Genomic DNA, 18330 nt, shown 5'->3' with positions numbered 1-18330 from the left:
AAAAAACAAAAACTCTAGATGACTTTAACAGCAGGTTAGATACAACAGAAGAGAGGATTAGTAAACTGAAAGATAGGTCAGTAGAAAATAGTCTGGAGCATGGTGTGGGGGGAAAAAAGATGGCAAGTAAGAAAAGAAAAGAGCATCAGAGAATATGCAATGTGGTGTAAAGTTCTAAATACATTTAACTGGAGTCAGTCAAGTAAAGGAGAGTGAGTGACCGGTTCAGAAGCAAGAGTCGAAGAGTTACTGATTACAGATTCTACGATCTTAATGAAAGACATTAAATCACAAGTTCAACAAATGACACGTCTCAAGCAAAATCAATAGAAAAAAATCCCCACATAGGCACATTGTGGCAAAACTTCTGAAAACCAAAGATGAAGAGAATTTTAAAAAATTGGCTGAGAGAAAAAGACGCATCACTTTTAGGGGAGTGATAACACTATTGATAGCTCATTTGCAAGACAGGTGATGGGATCCAGGAGACAGTGGAAGTCAAGGCTACGTGTTATAAGCTTTAAATGAGTGAAGGAAAACAACGGCCTATCTAGAATTTTATATAGAGAAAAATATTCTTCAAAAATGAAGGGGGAACAAAGAGGTTTACAAATGAAAACAGAGAGAACTCTTTGCCCAGAGAACTGAAATAAAAATTACCTAAGGACACTCTTTACGCAGAATAAAAATGATCCCAGTGAGAGCAAAGAGTGAAGGGATGAATGAATAACAAGAGATAAACGTGTAGAAAAAATACATGAATATTGACTGTTTGGAAAAACAATATCTTAGGGTTTAAAAATATGTGAAACATTAAAATACTTGACAATAACTAAGGCAGGAGGGCGAGAAGTGGAGTTAAATTGTAAGATTCTCAGATTATCTGGGGAGTGGGAAAAGCATAATTTATAGTGGATTAATAATTCAAAGATGCACATAATTTCTTGATAGCCATCAAAAGAATAGTAAAAAAATGTATAACTATGAAACTAACGGGGGAAAGAGAATAATTTTAAAAATTGAATTTAAGAGGGTGTCTGGGTGGCTCAGTTGTAAGCGTCTGCCTTTGGCTCTGGTCATGATCCCGGGGTCCTGGAATCAATCCCTGTATTGGGCTCCCTGCTCGGTGGGAAGCCTGCTTCTCCCTCTCCCACTTCCCCTGATTGTGTTCCCTCTCTCGCTGTATCTCTCTTTGTCAAGTCAATAAAATCTTAAAAAAAAAATCAAATTTAAAATGATGTAAGAAAAGCTTGGGGTGGAGCGCCTGGGTGGCTCAGTTGTAAGTGTCTGCCTTATCCCAGAGTCTTGGGATGGAGCCCCGCATCAGGCTCCCTGCTCAGCAGGAAGCCTGCTTCTCCCTCTCCCACTCCCCCTGCTTGTATTCCCTCTCTTGATGTCTCTCTCTCTCTGTCAAAGGAATAGATAAAATCTTTGAAAAAAAAAAGAAAGAAAAACTTGGGGCACCTGACTGGCTCAGCTGGGAGAGTGTGACTCTTGATCTAGGAGTCATGAGTTTGAGTCCCACATTGGGTACAGAGATTACTTAAATAAGCAAATAAACTGTTAAAAAAAAAGAGAGAGAGAGAGAGAATGTAAGAAAGGTTTAAAATAGGAACATTTCTTTAAAAATGCCCTTGCCTATTTGTATGTCTTCTGCTATGATCTTTATTTATTTATTTATTTATTTATTTATTTGACAGAGATCACAAGTAGGCAGAGAGGCAGGCAGAGAGAGAGGAGGAAGCAGGCTCCCTGCCAAGCAGAGAGCCCGATGCGGGGCTCGATCCCAGGACCCTGGGATCATGACCTGAGCGAAAGGCAGAGGCTTTAACCCACTGAGCCACCCAGGCGCCCCTTCTGCTATGATCTTATCTATATCTTTTGCCCAGTTTTCTAGCTGGATGCTTTCCTTTTCTTACTGATTTTAGATGGTTATAAATACAGGTAAATAGAAACATATGCCTGTGAATATTGTGGATACTTTCTGTTTTCAATCTTTAAGTCTTGGGGCACCTGGGTGGCTCAGTGGGTTAAAGCCTCTGCCTTCAGCTCGGGTCATGATCTCAGGGTCCTGGGATCGAGCCCCACATCGGGCTTTCTGCTGAGCAGGGAGCCTGCTTCCCCCTCTCTGTCTCTGCCTGCCTCTCTGCCTACTTGTGATCTCTGCCTGTCAAATCAATAAAGAAAATCTTAAAAAAAAATCTTTAAGTCTTGCTTTAAGTCAAGTTTTAAACCTTGATGTCAGTGCACTAAGCACCTGTTCAGACCACTTGTTCTGATGTTGAGAAGAAGAGGACTGGTGGGTTGAAGTCATGGTTTGCACCCAGTAGGAGCTCAAGAAATGTCTATTGGTCAAACATGGGGTACTGCATTATTGCCACGTACAGAGTGAGGAGTTATCTGAACCGGTGACAGGAGTAGTGAAGAGCGAGTAGTGAACAGTGGATACCCCAGCTGGCAAGAACTGAGAGAACCCCGAGAGAGAGCTCAGCCAGGGCTGGGGCTCTTGGCCAGGATGCTTGGAGCAGAAACGTAGGCTCATACTTAAGTAAAGCCAGCAGGTGGCGCTCTAAAGACGCGCCGTTGCCATCCAGACTTGCAGGGGGTCAAGATCTTGCTGGATCACCTAGGAGTGGAAAGTGAGGCATAGGCACTTTGAGCCCTAACTTTTTTGCTCTGTGCTTCCTCCAGAGGTGAAATCCCCAAGATCAAGAGCCCCCTGGGTTTTTTCCCCTATGATTGCTCTCCCTCTGGGTGTCTGTATAGCACAATCTATTCACTTCATTTTGGACCACTGTGGGTCCAAAACCTTGACGAGCAAAGCAGCCACCTGGGTCCTTTGTGAAAATGCAAATTCTGATTCAGTAGGACTGCGATGGGGCCGAGGTTCTGCATTTCTAACCAGCTCCCTGGTGACGACTCGCGCCCAGCGGCTCTCAGTCCCATTTCTAGGAGCAGGGGGAGGGCTCTGCCCCCAGAGCTTGCCAGCTTCCTGGAGTAAACTCTCGCCCAAATGTCTCTGGTACAAGTTAGAGAGCGCGTGGGTCCACTCGCTGGGGGACCTTGGACAAGCTGTGTGACCTCTTGGGGTCTCAGTTTCCTGATCTGCAAAATGGGAAAGGGGGCGCCAGGCGGGCTCAGTGGGAAGAATGTGCAACTCTCGATCTCGGGGTTGCGAGTTCAAGCCCTATGTTGTGTGTAGAGATTACTTAAAAGCAACAACTTAAGAAAAACAAGGAGAGAGACAGCCTGTACCTTAGAGAGTGGTTTGAAGGTTAAAGCAACATTTAATACGGTGCCTGGCACATAGTAGGCCTCAGCAAGGCTTGGGGCACACTTAAAGGAGAAGCCAGGTGGGCACCCTGGAGGAGTGGCCGAAGGGACAGAACAATCTCGAAGAAGGTGCCATCGTCCAAAAAGGAAGCGGTCAGGGAGGTGAGGGCAGAGAACCAGGAGGAGGGCAGGTTTGATCAGGTGCCAAGACTAAAGATTGCCTTTGAGGGAGATTCGAGTTTGCAGCAGGCTAAGCGGGGATCTTTCTGGAAATGGTGAGAGTGGGTGGGATCTGGGCTGCCAAGCATATCAAGTGTGGCTTGTTGCCGCGTTTCACATCTTTGGGGATCTTAGGAGGTTGTGAGCGGAACTAAGAGGAGCCAAGGCTCACCCTGGCCCTGCCCTCATGCCAGGCTTTGCCAAAGCCCGTTTAGCCTACCCCCACTGCGATGGGGTCCTCAGCCCAGGCTCCCGTACTTGCCTGCGTGCTCTAAACAGGGTAGTGTGCCCCAGCATCTCGAAGGCCTGCGGACATTTATGGACTAACTTCTGGTGTCCTGCTGAACATTCTGGGGGACACAGAGACGCAGCCACGCAGCCTTCACCCTCCCTGGGTGACCCTGGGGAGGTCGTATGTCACCACTGGACAGGAACGGTCTGTGCGAAACTCGCTGAAGCATCCACAGACCTGGGAGGCCGGTACTGGGGTCACCTCCGTTTCATCGAGGGGGAAAAGGAGACCCCAAGCAGCTCGTTCCAGGTCTCCCAGCCATAAAAGGGGTGGGCAGTGGCCCTCTGCCTTCAGTTCACGTGCTACGCCAGGTTCTAGGCAGCTCCTGGCCTCAGTGACAGCTTTGCCCTTGCCCTCCCCCTCCGAATACAAGGACAGGGGCGACCCGTACGCAGTGACAGTGGGGAGCCTTGAAGGCCTGGCTCAGGAGCGAGGACCAGATTCCCTCTTCCCTTGCTCGGCACTGAAGGAATAGTTTCTCCACTCTAGCCGAGCGAGGAGCCTAGCGGGGTTGCCTCACCTCTAGATCACGGGGTCCCCTCCGCCTTCGCGGCCAAACCCACTTCCTGTCCTTGTACCTCTTTTGTCATATGGTGATTCTCACATTTCCTGTTGACTTCTGCTTGGTTTCAGCTGGTTCAGGGCCAGCCACTGTGGGGGCTGCTGTTGGTCTGATCGGTGAAGCCCGGGACACAGGAGCAGGTACAATGGGATGGTGGCCGGGGGCAGGGGGGCGTCTGATTGGACGTCTGGGCCAGGTGAGGGCCAGCCGGAGGCGCTCCAGAGCGGGAGGGCTCCCGGTGGTCTGCAGACCCTCTCTCCGTCCATGCGACTAGGGGCACCGTCAAAGGCTGAGATCAGTTTTGTGAAGTTGATTATGTCCCTGTGGGGGGAACACCAGATGTTTGCGTGGGTGGTGGCGTCCTGAAACCCCGTGGTCTATCCCCGTCTCCCCAAGATCCCATCACCCTAATTTGTCTTTCCTGGGTACCTGATAGCATTTTCCAGGCTTGCAGACAGGTCTCTTGGGTTCAGACAGGTTTATCTCGTGTGATGCTGAACATCGCGCTGAGCTGACCAAGTTAGGAGATTGCCACCAGGAGTCCCAGCAACTTGTCTTGTTCATGGGCAAGTCACTCCCCTCTGAACCTATGTTCTCGTCTAGAAAACGGCACCGTGTCTCTCTTTCGTGGGACTTTTTATGATGCTTAAGCAAGACAGTGATTATGAAAGTGTTTTGTAAACTACAAGTTGGTATCTTTCAGAATTTGTGGTTACTTTTATTTCATTTTCTAAATGAAACTCCACTTTTTTTTTCCTGGTACGATAGTTGATAGATAACCCCACGATACAGAGAAAGTTCAAGTTTTTGCATGATTCCATCCACGAAGATTACCATGGACCCTTTGGCATACATATTTCTAGACCTCAAAAAATTTTTAAAAACATGTTGCCGTAAAATATACATAAAATGTACCTTTCTTAGGTCCACAGTTCAGGGACACCAAGTGCGTTCATGTTGTTGGACACCCATCATCGCCCTCCGGTTCTAGAACTCTTATCGTCTTGCAAAACTGAAACTCTGTACCCACTAAATACTGAGTCCCCACTCTTCTTTTCCCCAGCTTCTGGAAACCACCATTCTGCTTTCTGTTTCTGAGTCTGGTGACTCTAGACACCTCATATAGGTAGAGTCACACGGCATTTGTCCTTCCGTGGCTGGCTTGTTTCACTCGGCACAAAGGTCTCAAGGTTCGTCCCTGTGTCACAATTGCCTTCCTTTTTAAGGCTGAACACGATTCTGTTGTGTGAATAGACCACATTTTGTTCTGTCGTTTGCACGTGGGTAGAACACTTGAATTGTCTCTGCCTTCTGGCTATTACGACCCTGAGTTCACCGATATCTGTGTGAGCCCCTGCTCTCAGTTCTTTTGAGTATATGTCCACAAGTGGAATCACCGGGATCATATGGCAATTCTATTTTTAATTTTTTGAGACATTGTCTTACTTCGTACATAGTGACTGCGTCATTTGACAACCCAATGGTAGTGTGCGAGGGGTCCGATTTCTCTACATTCTTGGCGACCCTTGTTACCTTCTGTGTTTCTGATCATAGCCATCCTCAAGGGTGTGCACTGGTATCTTATTGCAATTTGGACATGCATTTTCCTAGTAATCAGTGGTGCGGAACGTCATTCTATGTGGCTAATTGGCCATTTGTATATTTCTTTGGAGAAACATATAATCGAGTCCTTCATGCATTTTTTTAAAAGATTTTATTTTATTTATTTGACAGAGATCACAAGTAGGCAGAGAGGAAGGCAGAGAGAGAGGGGGAAGCAGGCTCTCCACGGAGCAGAAAGCCCCATGTGGGGCTCGATCCCAGGACCCTGGGATCATGACGTGAGCTGAAGGCAGAGGCTTAACCCACTGAGCCACCCAGGGGCCCCCTTCATGCATTTTTCAATCGAGTTGTTGGTTGTTGTTGAATTGTAGGAGTTCTTTATATATTCTGGAAATCAACTAGACCTTTAAAACAAATATTTCTTATGCGAAACTCTCTTTTAACCCTTTTTTACTTGATAATATCATTTGAGTATCATCCCTGGTTAATTTATAAATATCTCCCTTGTCTTTCCTTTTTAAAAGATTTTATTTACTTATTTATTTGAGAGAGAGAGAGAGTACTTGTGTGTGTAAGAGCACAGCGGGAGGAGGAACAGAGGGAGAGGGAGAAGCGGGCTCCCCTCCGAGCAGGGAGCCTGACACAGGGCTTGATCCCAGGACCCCGGGATCGTGACCAGAGCCAGAGGTAGACGCTTCGCCACCCGGCTATCCTTACCTTGTCCTTCTTAACGCTGGGTAGTATTTCAGGGTATAGGTATACAGAATTTACTGAATCAGTCTCCTACTGATGGGTGTTTAGGCTGTTTTCAACGTATTGCTGTAATAAACAATGCTCCAGTAAACATCACTGAATGCACGTCTTTGCATACTAGCCCTATTATTTCCTTAGTATAAATCCTTACAAGTTTATTGTTGGGTGAAAAGTTATACATCTGTTTACAGTCTTGGTTCATTTGTCTAAATTCCTCCAGTAAGTATCATACTTTTTATGTATTTCAAATTTCACATTCACTTTTATTAGAGCTACACAGAGCAACACAATGAAAAATACCAATTCCCCATCCCATCTTCCCACTTCCAATTTTTTTTTACCAGACACGAACACTGTAAATTATTTTAGTTGTTTCTAAAGTGACTGGATGGCTGTTTTTTTTTTCTATTTTAGTCATTATCTATTGACTTTTTATGAAAAGGAAGGATACATCACCCTGTCTATAGTAATGCCCCCCCCCCCCATCTTCCTGGAACCTTCCTGATAACAAATTTTGCTTAAATCAGTGTTCATGTTTGTGTTACAAAAGTATGTTGAGCTGTAACTATGCAAGTATTGCTCTCTGAGCTCTCCACTTTACTATTATTCTTTCCTTCTTTTTGTCTAATTTTCCCCCCCTAGAGTTGATGGTTGTCTCAGCTTTTCATTTTCTTAGCTTTCACGCACATATCACTGTTTCCTCTCCAATAGGGCTTTTAAATTTCTCTCAGTGGGATCAGACACATCAGATGATTTCCCAGTTCCCATCTTTATTTCAGTTGCATATTTTATTTTATTTTTTAAAAGATTTTATGTATTTGACAGACAGAGATCACAGGTAGGCAGAGAGGCAGGCAGAAAGGGGGAAGCAGGCTCCCCGCTGAGCAGAGAGCCCGACGCGGGGCTCAATCCCAGGACCCTGAGATCATGGCCTGAGCCGAAGGCAGAGGCTTTAACCCACCGAGCCACAAAGGCGCCCCTAAATGTTCATTTTTATGATCAAGGAGCTAGAAGCTGATTGGAGGCTCTGGAGGGGGCAGGCGGAGGGTCTTGCTGGCTGTTGGGCTTCTCTGTGACTAATCCAGATCAGGCCAGTGGTTGGGAGACTCTCTAGATCCACTTGGGTTCTGTGGAGAAAAACTCTCTGATCTCCTGCCTGGAGGGTACACGTCAGGCTGCAGGCATTCTGGGAGGCTGTCAAGAGAAGGAAGGTAGGATCTCTTCATTCCACGCACAGCCTTTGAAGGATCTGCCCTCCCTCCATCCCCCTTCTTTTCTAGTATGGTGACTCAGCCTTGTCCTCAGGTGTGGCCCGGTGTGCCCTAGTCTGGAGCTTTTCTAAACATCCTCCTCCTGCTGGGGTGGGAGAGAGGTAAATACCTGGGCTTGTCATTTGCCTGAGCTGTGAAGTCAGCCTCTAAAATGCTTTGTAAACATTGGGTAGTTCCAACAGATCTTCCTGTTCTTGGCCCCGCCCCGCCCGGCCTCCTGTCGCAGCCCTCGCCTCCGGAGCCCCTCTGGGGGTGGAGACGCGGCGCTGCTTGCTTCTGCTTGACACTGAGTCTCCCTTCCAGCCTTCTCTGATCACCCCATCGGCTGCCACTCAGCGATCTACTGTCCGTTTTACAAGATTCTGTTGACATCTCATGTTATCGTTGTCTTCTCTCCTGCACTCCTTTTAGTATTTTTTTTAAAGATTTTATTTATTTGACAGAGATCACAAGTAGGCAGAGAGGCAGGCAGAGAGGAGAGGAGAAGCGGGCTCCTGGCTGAGCAGAGAGCCGGATGCGGGGCTCGATCCCAGGATCCTGGGATCAAGACCTGAGCGGAAGGCAGAGGCTTTAACCCACTGAGCCACCCAGGCGCCCTGTGCCTTTTAGAATTTTGGTCCCGTCTTTTTTTTTTGGTCCCGTCTTTTTAGTGGTGTTTCAAGAGGAAGTGAGGATACAAGTACTCAACCCAGCTCGGTAGCTGCGGTGGTTGTCACACCGGCCCTCTGACCAGCGTCATACACGCGCACTGACTTCCTCATGCTTCTCAAAGCACCGAGCAGCATCATTTATTTTAAATGTGGCTAATCTGATAGACAAGTTGTACGGCATGGTTATTCTAATTAACGTGTTCAAAACTCATTAATGATATGGCCGAATATCTTCCTACATGTTTATGGGCCATTTTTTGTTTTTTTCTGCAAACGACTTATTTTTATCCATTGCTCATTTTTAGAGTGAGGTAAGAAAAGTGCTATGTTGGGGATATGTGGCCAGCTCTGTAATGAGGCATAGGGTCGATCTCTTATTTTCTCATATATTCAGCCTCAGAGCACAGGCTTCAGAAAACAGTGGATCTTAATGACTATGTCTACATTTTTTCATGATTTTTCCCCCCTCCCTTGGATTAAGAAAATAATCTGTAGGGGTGCCTAGGTTAGTTAAGCATCCGAATCTTGATCTCAGCTCAGGTCTTGATCTCAGGGCAATAATAATGCCCTGATCTCAAGGCAGTAAATTTAAGCAGCTCTATGCTGGGTGTGGAGCCTACTTAAAAATGAAAAAAAAAAGAAAAGAGAAAAAAGAAAGTAATCTGTGTTCACCACAGCACGTTTGAAAGACACAAACAAGCACAAAAAAGAAAATATAGGGGCGCCTGGGTGGCTCAGTGGGTTAAGCTGCTGCCTTCGGCTGAGGTCATGATCCCAGGGTCCTGGGATGGAGTCCCGCATCGGGCTCTCTGCTCAGCAGGGAGCCTGCTTCCCTCTCTCTCTCTGTGCCTGCCTCTCTATCTACTTGTGATCTCTCTCTGTCAAATAAATAAATAAAATCTTTAAAAAAAAAGAAAATATAAATCACCTTTTCAATTGTTACGTACTTGTGACAATAAGAGTCATTTTAATTTGTATTCGTGCTTTCGACTAATCGTAGTTCATCCTCCTATTTTTATACACGGTTGTATGACATCATTATTCGCCATAACGTGGTATTCTGTTGCGTGGCTATGCGATCATTTATTGAGGCCATACCCTACTGACCGACATCTAGGTTCTTTTGGGTTAAAATCTTCATTAACAAGTTCCCCTTCGGATCACGACCCCGTGTAACCCTGTTTCGACTCTGTTATCTGCTTAGCAATCTCTTTTTTGGGGGGAGGGGAAAGGACAAAAGTCACACTTTAATCCATTTCTGGTTAAATTGTTAACTAATTCCAAGTCAGCAAAAACAGACTCTCAGAAATTTTCTGCACTTTCTGTCTTTCTTTTCCCCCCTCTGTGGTTTGGAGGAAGTTGGAGAAAGGTCCCTCTGGGGTTCTCCCTAGATTCCTCCACGGCTTTCAACCCCGGGGGGAAAGGATGGAGAGCCAGAGCACCAGGGCAGAGGGATGTTTGTAAAGAGGAGAGAACAGAAGCAGGTAGGGCAGGCGCCCGAAGAAGTCACCCCAGAAATACTAGCTTAAGTGCAAAAATCAGAAAGAATGAGCTGTCCCTGAGTCTGCCATTGACTGGCTGTCTTCTGGCAGGGGTCCACACCCTCCTTCCTCAGGTCAGGTGAATTTCTAAGTTCCCTCGTGTCTTCTGAGACGTTCTGAATACAGACTTTGTCACCCCTGCCTTGTGACCTGGACAAGCTGCTTGACTCCTCTGAGACCTGGTTTTCTCATCTGTAAAGTGGGGACACGAAGAGCTACTTCATAGAGTTGTTGTGAACGGATGTTTGGCAAGCACTTACCCGAGCCCTGACCCACACTAAGAATCCAATAAATGAAAGCTATTTTTATTGCGTGCCGATTGTTATGTAAGACGAGGATAATCATAGCATCCCACACCCTGTGCATGGAAAAGGACTCTGCCTTCTCAAAAGTGGTTTTCAAAGCTCAGCCTGCAGCTGGGACAGATGCCAGGGAGCCCAGTACAAAGTCACCACTGGCCACTGACCTTCCTTTTTGGTTCATTCTTCGCTGGGGCTTGGACGCCGTCCAGATGCGGGCCAAGTAAACATGGGACTGTTTAACACAGATAAGTGGGAGGCACGGGTGTGGGTCCGACGGGGGAAGCAATAGGAAACACCACTTTCTAAATATAAAATATCTGTGAGCGTAGCAGAGGGGACCTGAGCACCAGCTGGTATGAGTTGCCGGTGCTGGGATGCGGGGAAGAGAAACCGACATGCTGTCAAGTTGTGCCAAGTGAGGACGGAGCCGGGGGACGGCGCTGCGGGTGGGGCTGCAGTTTTGCTCTTTGCCACTGTGCATTCTTGGCCAAATTACCCTCTTCTGTAAAACCAGCAGGCTGGATTCTATTTTTGTCCCCCAAATGCTGGCCTTGATACTCCTGGAGGCATGCAGAGTGATGTTACCTGGGACAGGCATGGACACTTGCCATCTTAGTAGTTACGGATTTACTTGACGGAATATTAGGGAAACTAAAACTGGCGGTTCCTTCCGAGAGTTCAAGGATATGATCGTTGAGGATGAGGCTCATGAAGGATGGAAGTCTATTTAAAAAAAAAAAAAAAAAAAGCAAGCCAATTCAGAGGTGCCTGGGTGACTTAGTTGGTCAAGCGTCCAACTCTTGATCCCGGCTCAGGGCTGGATCTCAGGGTCATGAGTTCGAGCCCGGGCTTGGGCTCCACACTAGGCGTAGAGCCTACTTCAGAAAAAGGGAGGGAGTCAATTTAAAGAAAAGCTCAAAGATGATAAGGAGAAGTGGCAAATATGGTGAGGAGAGTAGAATGAGAACATCAGATGCGGTCGGCGGAATGATAAGTCCCTGAAGATGTCATAACCCCCAGAGCCATGAGCGTGTCCCCTGACATGGCAAAAACCGCTTTGCAGAGGTGGATCGGGCTTTTTTTTTTTTTTTAATTTTATTTATTTGACAGAGATCACAAGTAGGCAGAGAGGCAGGCAGACAGAGAGAGGGGAAACAGGTTCCCTGCTGAGCAGAGAGCCCAATGCGGGGCTTGATCCCAGAACCCTGGGATCATGACCTGAGCCGAAGGCAGAGGCTTAACCCACTGAGCCACTCAGGCACCCGTGGTTAAGGCTTTTGAAATGGGGAGAATATTCTGGGATATCAGGGTGGGCTTCATGTATGGAAAGGGTCCTCCCAAGAGGAAGGCGGGGGTCAAAGTCAGACCGAGCAGTCTCACACCAGAAGGGCTGCTGGGGACAGGCGGCTCGAGAGCTAGGAGCCCTGAAGCTGCTAGAAGCTGGAAGGGGCCAGGAGCCTCCTGCAGGAACCAGCCCTGCCAACACCTTGGTTGGGTCCCTGTGAGTCTCATTTTGGACACCTGACCTCTAGAACCGGAGGAGGATACCCTGGTGTTGTTTTAAGCCACTCAGGGTGTGGTCATGTGCTACAGTGGCCCCAACAGACGAACACGTGGGATTTGAGATGCCCTCAGAAGTGGTCCATTCTGCAAGTTCAGGGACTCCCCAGGGCAGAGCAAAGGAACTCGGCCAGGGTAAGACGGTCCTCGGTCACCTGCCCTCACCGACCCACCGAGGAGGGGCCTGACCTTGCCGTGACTGTAGGGCAAGCTGGCCCTGGAGAGTCAGGGACCTCAGCTCTCCCCGCAAGGGTGCTCGGCACCCAGAGCGCAGGATGGGTCCGGACTCAGGGGAGGGGCTAACAAGCTGCTCTTTTTACAGAGGAAGAGAAGGAGATGCGGAGAAGGGAAGCGATGGGCAAAATCGCCTGTTGGTGGGGCCCAGTGTGGCGGGGAAGAAATTCCTAAGGGAGTGGGAGGGAAGGGCTCCCTGGGGCAGAGGCTGACTGTGCCCTCACACCAGGGTGGGGAGCCCTGAGAAGGGGCGTGGCTCTGGCTGGGGGTGGAGGGTGGGTCCTGCCTCCCTTTGATCACCTCATCTGTGTGTCTGGGCCTCCTGCTCTCACAGGGCCGCCTCTAGTATCTTTCTATCATGGTCTTCACAACTGTGCTGCCGACACAGGGCTTTTGAAAATCGTTGAAACAGCAACAGGCTTGGAGAAGGGGCTTTCCTGCTCCCCTTCCCCTTACTCCTCCCTGGGGTCCTGCCACCGGCACTTAAATCAATGACTGCTACCCTCCAAAGGGACGTGTATTTCCTTTGTATGGAAGGGGCATTTCTACCGTGATTGACCGGAACCCTGGGCTGTTTTTCGTTCCTGCACTTAAGCCTTTTACGAGTCAAAATCGGCCTCCGTGGAACAGACAGTCCTAGAAAAAGCCCGATCCAATTTCGAGCAGAAATTGTTTCTCATGCACAGCCCACGAAACCCCCCTCTGTCATTTTCCAAGTGGACGTTGGGACCCATGCTGTATTATACGGTGTAGGAATTGGCGAAGGCTTGTGGGCATTTTCCTCCAAGATCCTGAGGACTCGGGCTAGGTTGTGAGCCCCTATTAGGTTATGATTATAAATGGTCAGGATACGGCGCCCCTTACTGAATCAATGATCTCCCCATGTGTGACCCCCCCGAAAAGCAATCCCCACTTTCCAGGTTAGCTATAGTTGCCGTCCAAGGTAGTGACCCCCAGCTTTCTACCCCCACCTCCTTGCCGTTCTCTTTGGAATGCTTTTGATTAGGAGCGAGCTGACTATGACATGTGTGTTAGTCACCTTGTAACTTTAAAATTTGTCAGCGGCTGCTGCTTGCTCATTCTGTTTCATTGGAGAGGTCTTTACTGGAGTTTGAATGATAAAAGCGATTTGATGAAAGGAAGGAAAATGAGGGGGTGCTGGGTGGCTCAGTGGGTTAAGCATCCAACTCTTGATTTCGGCTTGGGACGTGATCTCAGCGTCATGAGATCGAGCCCCGTGAAGGGCTCCACGCTCAGCAAGGAGTCTGCCTGAGATTCTCTCTCTCCCTCTCCCTCTGCTCCTCCTGCAGCTTGCACGCATGCTCTCTCTCAAATAAATAAATAAAATCTTTTAAAAATATTTTAAAAAGAGGAAGGAGCACTGAGAGCCAGGGAAATATTTCAGAACTTAAAAACATTCAATGCAAGGCATCTGTTCATTCTCCATGTCGGGTGCTGCCCTCCGTGCCCCCCAAAATACAAAATATTGAAACGTTCTGGCCTCTTTGTTTCTTCTCAGTACTTAACACTACCGGACCAGCTAACGTTTCCTTCTTTTCTGTTTCCTTTCTTCTCTGCGAGCTCGTGTCATTAACTGCTCTGTTCCTGGAGCCTAGAACAGGGTGGGCACTCAAGGTGATTTGTTGAATGCTTGCATGAATGGTCATTCAGTCCTGGTCCGTCGGGTAATGGGAATTTGCCCAAAATTGCCCGATACGCCCAGCTCAGCTCAGAAGAAATGCTCCGTCTCTTTCCAGCCTTGTCATTTCATCAGAAGGGTTTGGGGGTGAGCAAAACCGGTGTCACCTTGTCTCCGTGAAGGTATGGAGCAGATCTTGCTTTGGTCTGGGGACAGTCATGCTGTTGATGTAGGTGTGATGGCAACAGCCCGTGAGGTTGCCAGGTGTTAACCAAGCCAACAATTAACAGTGCGGAGCCTTCCTTTCCTGGGGAGGCGACTGTCAGTCTGGGGTGTGGGTAGTGACACACGGTGCTGGCTGGGAGCCAGGGCTGACAGGGAAGATAGAAGCTTGGGGGAGTGGAGGCTCTGAAGCCAGAACACCACGAGGCTGCAGATAGTTCCAGAACGGGAAGAAGCCCACAGTTGAGGTGGGTTGCTCGGGAGGAAATTGGGGCAGCTCCAAGAGATTCATGGGAGCGCGGCGGGTGTCAGTTTCCATTAATAGGGAGGGGCAAAAGGCTGAGCAAGAGTCTTAAACCTCAGTTTACCCCCTGGATAAGGACAAGGGAGGACCCTTTCTCCCAGGTATGAGAGCAGCACTCTGACAGGGAGGCCTGTGATGGCTTCAGCTTCACTTGTCCTCGTTGTCACCTGCGAGGACTACTTCTCAGCAAGCTACACCCGAGTCCTGCCATGGAAGGATCTGGAAGCTGGCAGCGTTCTCAGACAGACACGGCTGGAAGGGAAGGGACAGCAAGGAGGTCTGGACCCTTCCTGGGTCATCATACCCGGCTCCTGGCTTTCTGTTGACGTACAGACCTTGGGAGTTTGGGGATGGAGGGGACAGAGAGTCTGACAGGAGAGCGGGGTTTAGAAGGCATCGAATAGCTTTGAGCAGTTTGCTGTATTTGGTTTGATCCAGGAGCTGCTGAGCATGCAACACAGACATCGAATGGAGCTCACCGTCTCTTTGGGGTGGAGCTAGGGGTAACCTAGCGCTAGGGGTACCTAGGGTAACAGCTCGGCTGTTCATGGCTGTCTGGCTCAGGGGTCGGGGACCAAGCAGCAGGGGGCATTTTTTAAAATATAATTTTTATTTTTAAATTAACATATAGTGTATTATACTGGGGTGTTTTGGAGTCAGACGTGAACTGGCTATCATTCTTTTTTTTTTTTTTAAAGATTTTATTTATTTATTTGACAGAGAGAGAGATCACAAGTAGGCAGAGAGAGAGGAGGAAGCAGGCTCCCCGCGGAGCAGAGAGCCCGATGTGGGGCTCGATGCCAGGACCCTGAGATCAAGACCTGAGCCGAAGGCAGCGGCCCAATCCACTGAGCCACACAGGCGCCCCTGGCTATCATTCTTTATCTTAGAAGAGGGGATTTTATCATCTGGTTGGAGGCTGGGCATTCTGTAGACCACGCAGCAAGCCCTTTACCCAACTGATTTATCGAACGCCCACTCTATGCCCGGCACTGTGATGGGAAGTAGGATGAGCTTCTCTGTGGGAGGCACTGGCACGTATTATCATGTTCTTAATTTCACATCTCTCTTGCACTTTACGTAGCAGCCTTTATCATAAAAGTCCTGACAATTTTATGGAGGAAGACAGTCGCTCCCGTGACAAAGCCTGATACTCAGGGAACAACTCTTGCCATACCTTATCCTCTGGTCCTGAGCAGATTCCTTCCTTCCTAAGATTATATTTATTTATTCGAAAGACAGAGAGCACAAGCAGGCAGAGCGGCAGGCAGAGAGGGAGGGAGAAGCAGGCTCTCCGCCAAGCAGGGAGCCCAATGTGGGGCTCGATCCCAGGACCCTGGGATCACGACCTGAGCCAAAGGCAGGGGCTAAACCCACTGAGCCACCCAGGTGTCCCTCTGGGCAGGTTTCATTCTAGCATCTATCATGATCGGACAGAAAGACATTTATTTGTCTATTGGTTTATTATCTGTCTTCCCCATTAGAAGATAAGCTCCACGGGGGTGGGGTGCTGTGACAGTGACGTACTTGAATCTCCAAATTCAAGAACGGTGCCCAGAACCAAGCAACACTAAACTCACAGCTGGCGAATGAAAGACTTGCTTCTCTCTAGAAAACCACTTCTCACCTCAAAGTCCCAGAGCATAACTTTATCCCTGCCAAGAATAATTTTTAAATAAAAATCCCTATTTTTATTATAACTATTCTTTTTTATTTATTTAAAAAATGTTATTTATTTATTAGAGAGAGAGCACACAAGCAGGGGCAGGGGCAGAAGCTGTCTCCCTGCTGAGCAGGGAGGCCAATGCGGGGCTCGATGCAGGGCTCGATCCCAGGACCCTGGGATCATGACCTGAGCCGAAGGCAGAGGTTTTAACCCACTGAGCCACCCAGGCACCCCTGAAACAGGTTTAACTGACTGTTTGCTAAAGGCTTGTCACTGGGGAATAGTAGGACAGTCAATATTATCCCAGTGCTCAGTGAGATTTTGTTCCTTTGTGGGGAGCCCAGACACCTCCACAACCAAAAGGCCATGTTCAGGAAGTCTCCTGTGAACTATGCGGGGTTCTGCTTGAACTCAGAGGAAGGAACACTCATTTGGGGGCATTAGGTATCAGGGAAGTCTTCCTGGAGGAGATAGCATATGAATGAGATTTCAAAAGGCAGAGAGGAAGGTGGGCTGGCCGGGTTCAGGGAGCAGATGTGGGAGTCAGTAAGAGGCCCAGAGAGGAAGGGAACTGTGTAGGGGACACAGTGGAAGGTCCGGCCGGACCCAGATCGGTGAACTGTAGGAAGTAGACTGTGGAAATGTGTTGGAGTTGCTTTGGGAGGGCCTCGAATGCTAGGTTTTGTAGTTTGTACGTTATCACAAAGACAGGATGCGGAAACAACTTTTGGAGCCAGTGATGCACTGTATACAGAGGGATTTTGGAAAGGTTATTCTGATGGTGGTGTGGTCTGCTGGGCTGGGACCAGGAGGAAATTCAGGGAGAGAAGTTCGGGAAGGGAGGGACAGAGAGATAGGAGACTCTGAACTGGGGAAATCCAGGAGGAAAATACTGGGAAAATGGATTTGAGAGAGTTTATGACTGGAGGGTCTCTTGGGTTTGGTGACCCTCTAGAGTGAAATGAAAGCTAGGGAAGGAGATAATTAAGGGTGACTTGAGGAGGCTTTTGTGCCTTAGGAACTAGGGGAGTGATAGCATCTTTGCCAGACACATGAAGTCATTTTGGAAATTTCAGCTGGGGCAAAAGGAGGATTTGTTTGGGGTTCAGACACGAGATGCAGGTGGTGGTGGGACCCCTGGTGGAGGTATCCAGTAAGACTCTAGTGATCAGCCAGCCTTTGGGAGTCCCTTGGCCAGCCTGGGTACAGGAGATCTATGCCCCTAGAGATGGGCAGAAAATACCGGCCACAAAAGATGCAAGGCTGAATCAAACCTTTGCTTATGAGGTCTCTGCTCACCTGTTTCAACAGAAGCTTCCATGGACCCCACATCCCTTTGGAGTTTTCTAAGCAGGCCCGTGTGCACCGTGTCACCTTCCGTGTGTGATGTGGCTGGAGTCCTGCGTTCTTACTAGCTTGCGTTTACATTAGTGTCCAGACTTCTTGTAAGGCAGCTGGTCAACCCCTACCTCCCAGCGGAGACTGGCCTCTATTTCCCGAGTCTCTGAGTTCGTGCCAGGGAAGGTGGGATGCTTGTGCCTGCTCTCAGGGACTGTGACATTGACTGCTTTGGTTAGATCCATTCCTCATGGAAGCAGAGGGTGTAGCAACCTCTCTCATCTTTGTTACTTTCGCAAAGCCGATTTTGCAACTTCTGTTTCCCTTAGAGCCTGCTTTCAGGCCCCACTTCCACTTTACTCCCCCCAGACCGGCTGGGAGCGAGGCAAAGGCTGTTCACTGTTACTTGGGAGAAAGCACAACAGGGAAGAGGAAGGAGATCAGTCAACGGCTTTGCTATTATTAACAGCCTTGCCAGGCAAAGCCCATTCATTGAGATGGGGCCAACGCATGGAGTCCAGACTGGGTAGGGGGTGTGGTGGGGCCTGGAAGATGACGCCAGCATTTTGTGCAGGGCTTGCCCTGCCATTAGGTGACTCAGTGTAATTCCCAGGACTTCAGCCAGGAGGCAGGGACAAGAGTTGCAGACTTTGTTTTTTCCTTTGGGCTGGGACTGCTGGGTTTTGGCAGGAGGTCCACAGGAAGACCTCCCTGCCTAATTACCTCTCTGTCTGTGATCTCATCTAACAGAGCACAGCTTCCTGCCAGGGAAGCAGAGCCCCAGATCCGGAAAGAGCTTCCGCAGTGTCCCCTAGGTCACTGGGCTTGGACAAAGACCTGCTTGGGTTAAAATTCCAGCTCCTCCGGGCCTTGCTTTTGCAGAAGTGTATTACTCGAGGTAATAATTGTGGCCTCACAAGCTGCTTGTGAGGGCTGAGAGA

At 48.6% G+C, this 18330-nt stretch overlaps 1 protein-coding gene across 1 annotated transcript in view; it reads left to right on the top strand.

Annotated features, from left to right (window-relative positions):
• Positions 1-4442: 4442 nt before the first annotated feature.
• Positions 4443-18330, top strand: part of NDEL1 (nudE neurodevelopment protein 1 like 1) — a 46002-nt gene continuing 32114 nt past the window's right edge. The window contains exon 1 of the mRNA XM_045984922.1: positions 4443-4486. The gene's annotated coding sequence lies outside the window, so the exon portion shown is untranslated. The remainder of the gene's footprint in view (positions 4487-18330) is intronic.

The sequence above is a fragment of the Meles meles genome, chromosome 18 (genome assembly GCF_922984935.1).
Source record: "Meles meles chromosome 18, mMelMel3.1 paternal haplotype, whole genome shotgun sequence".
Classification (NCBI taxonomy): Eukaryota; Metazoa; Chordata; class Mammalia; order Carnivora; family Mustelidae; genus Meles; species Meles meles.
This window is presented reverse-complemented; position numbering and strand designations above follow the sequence as displayed.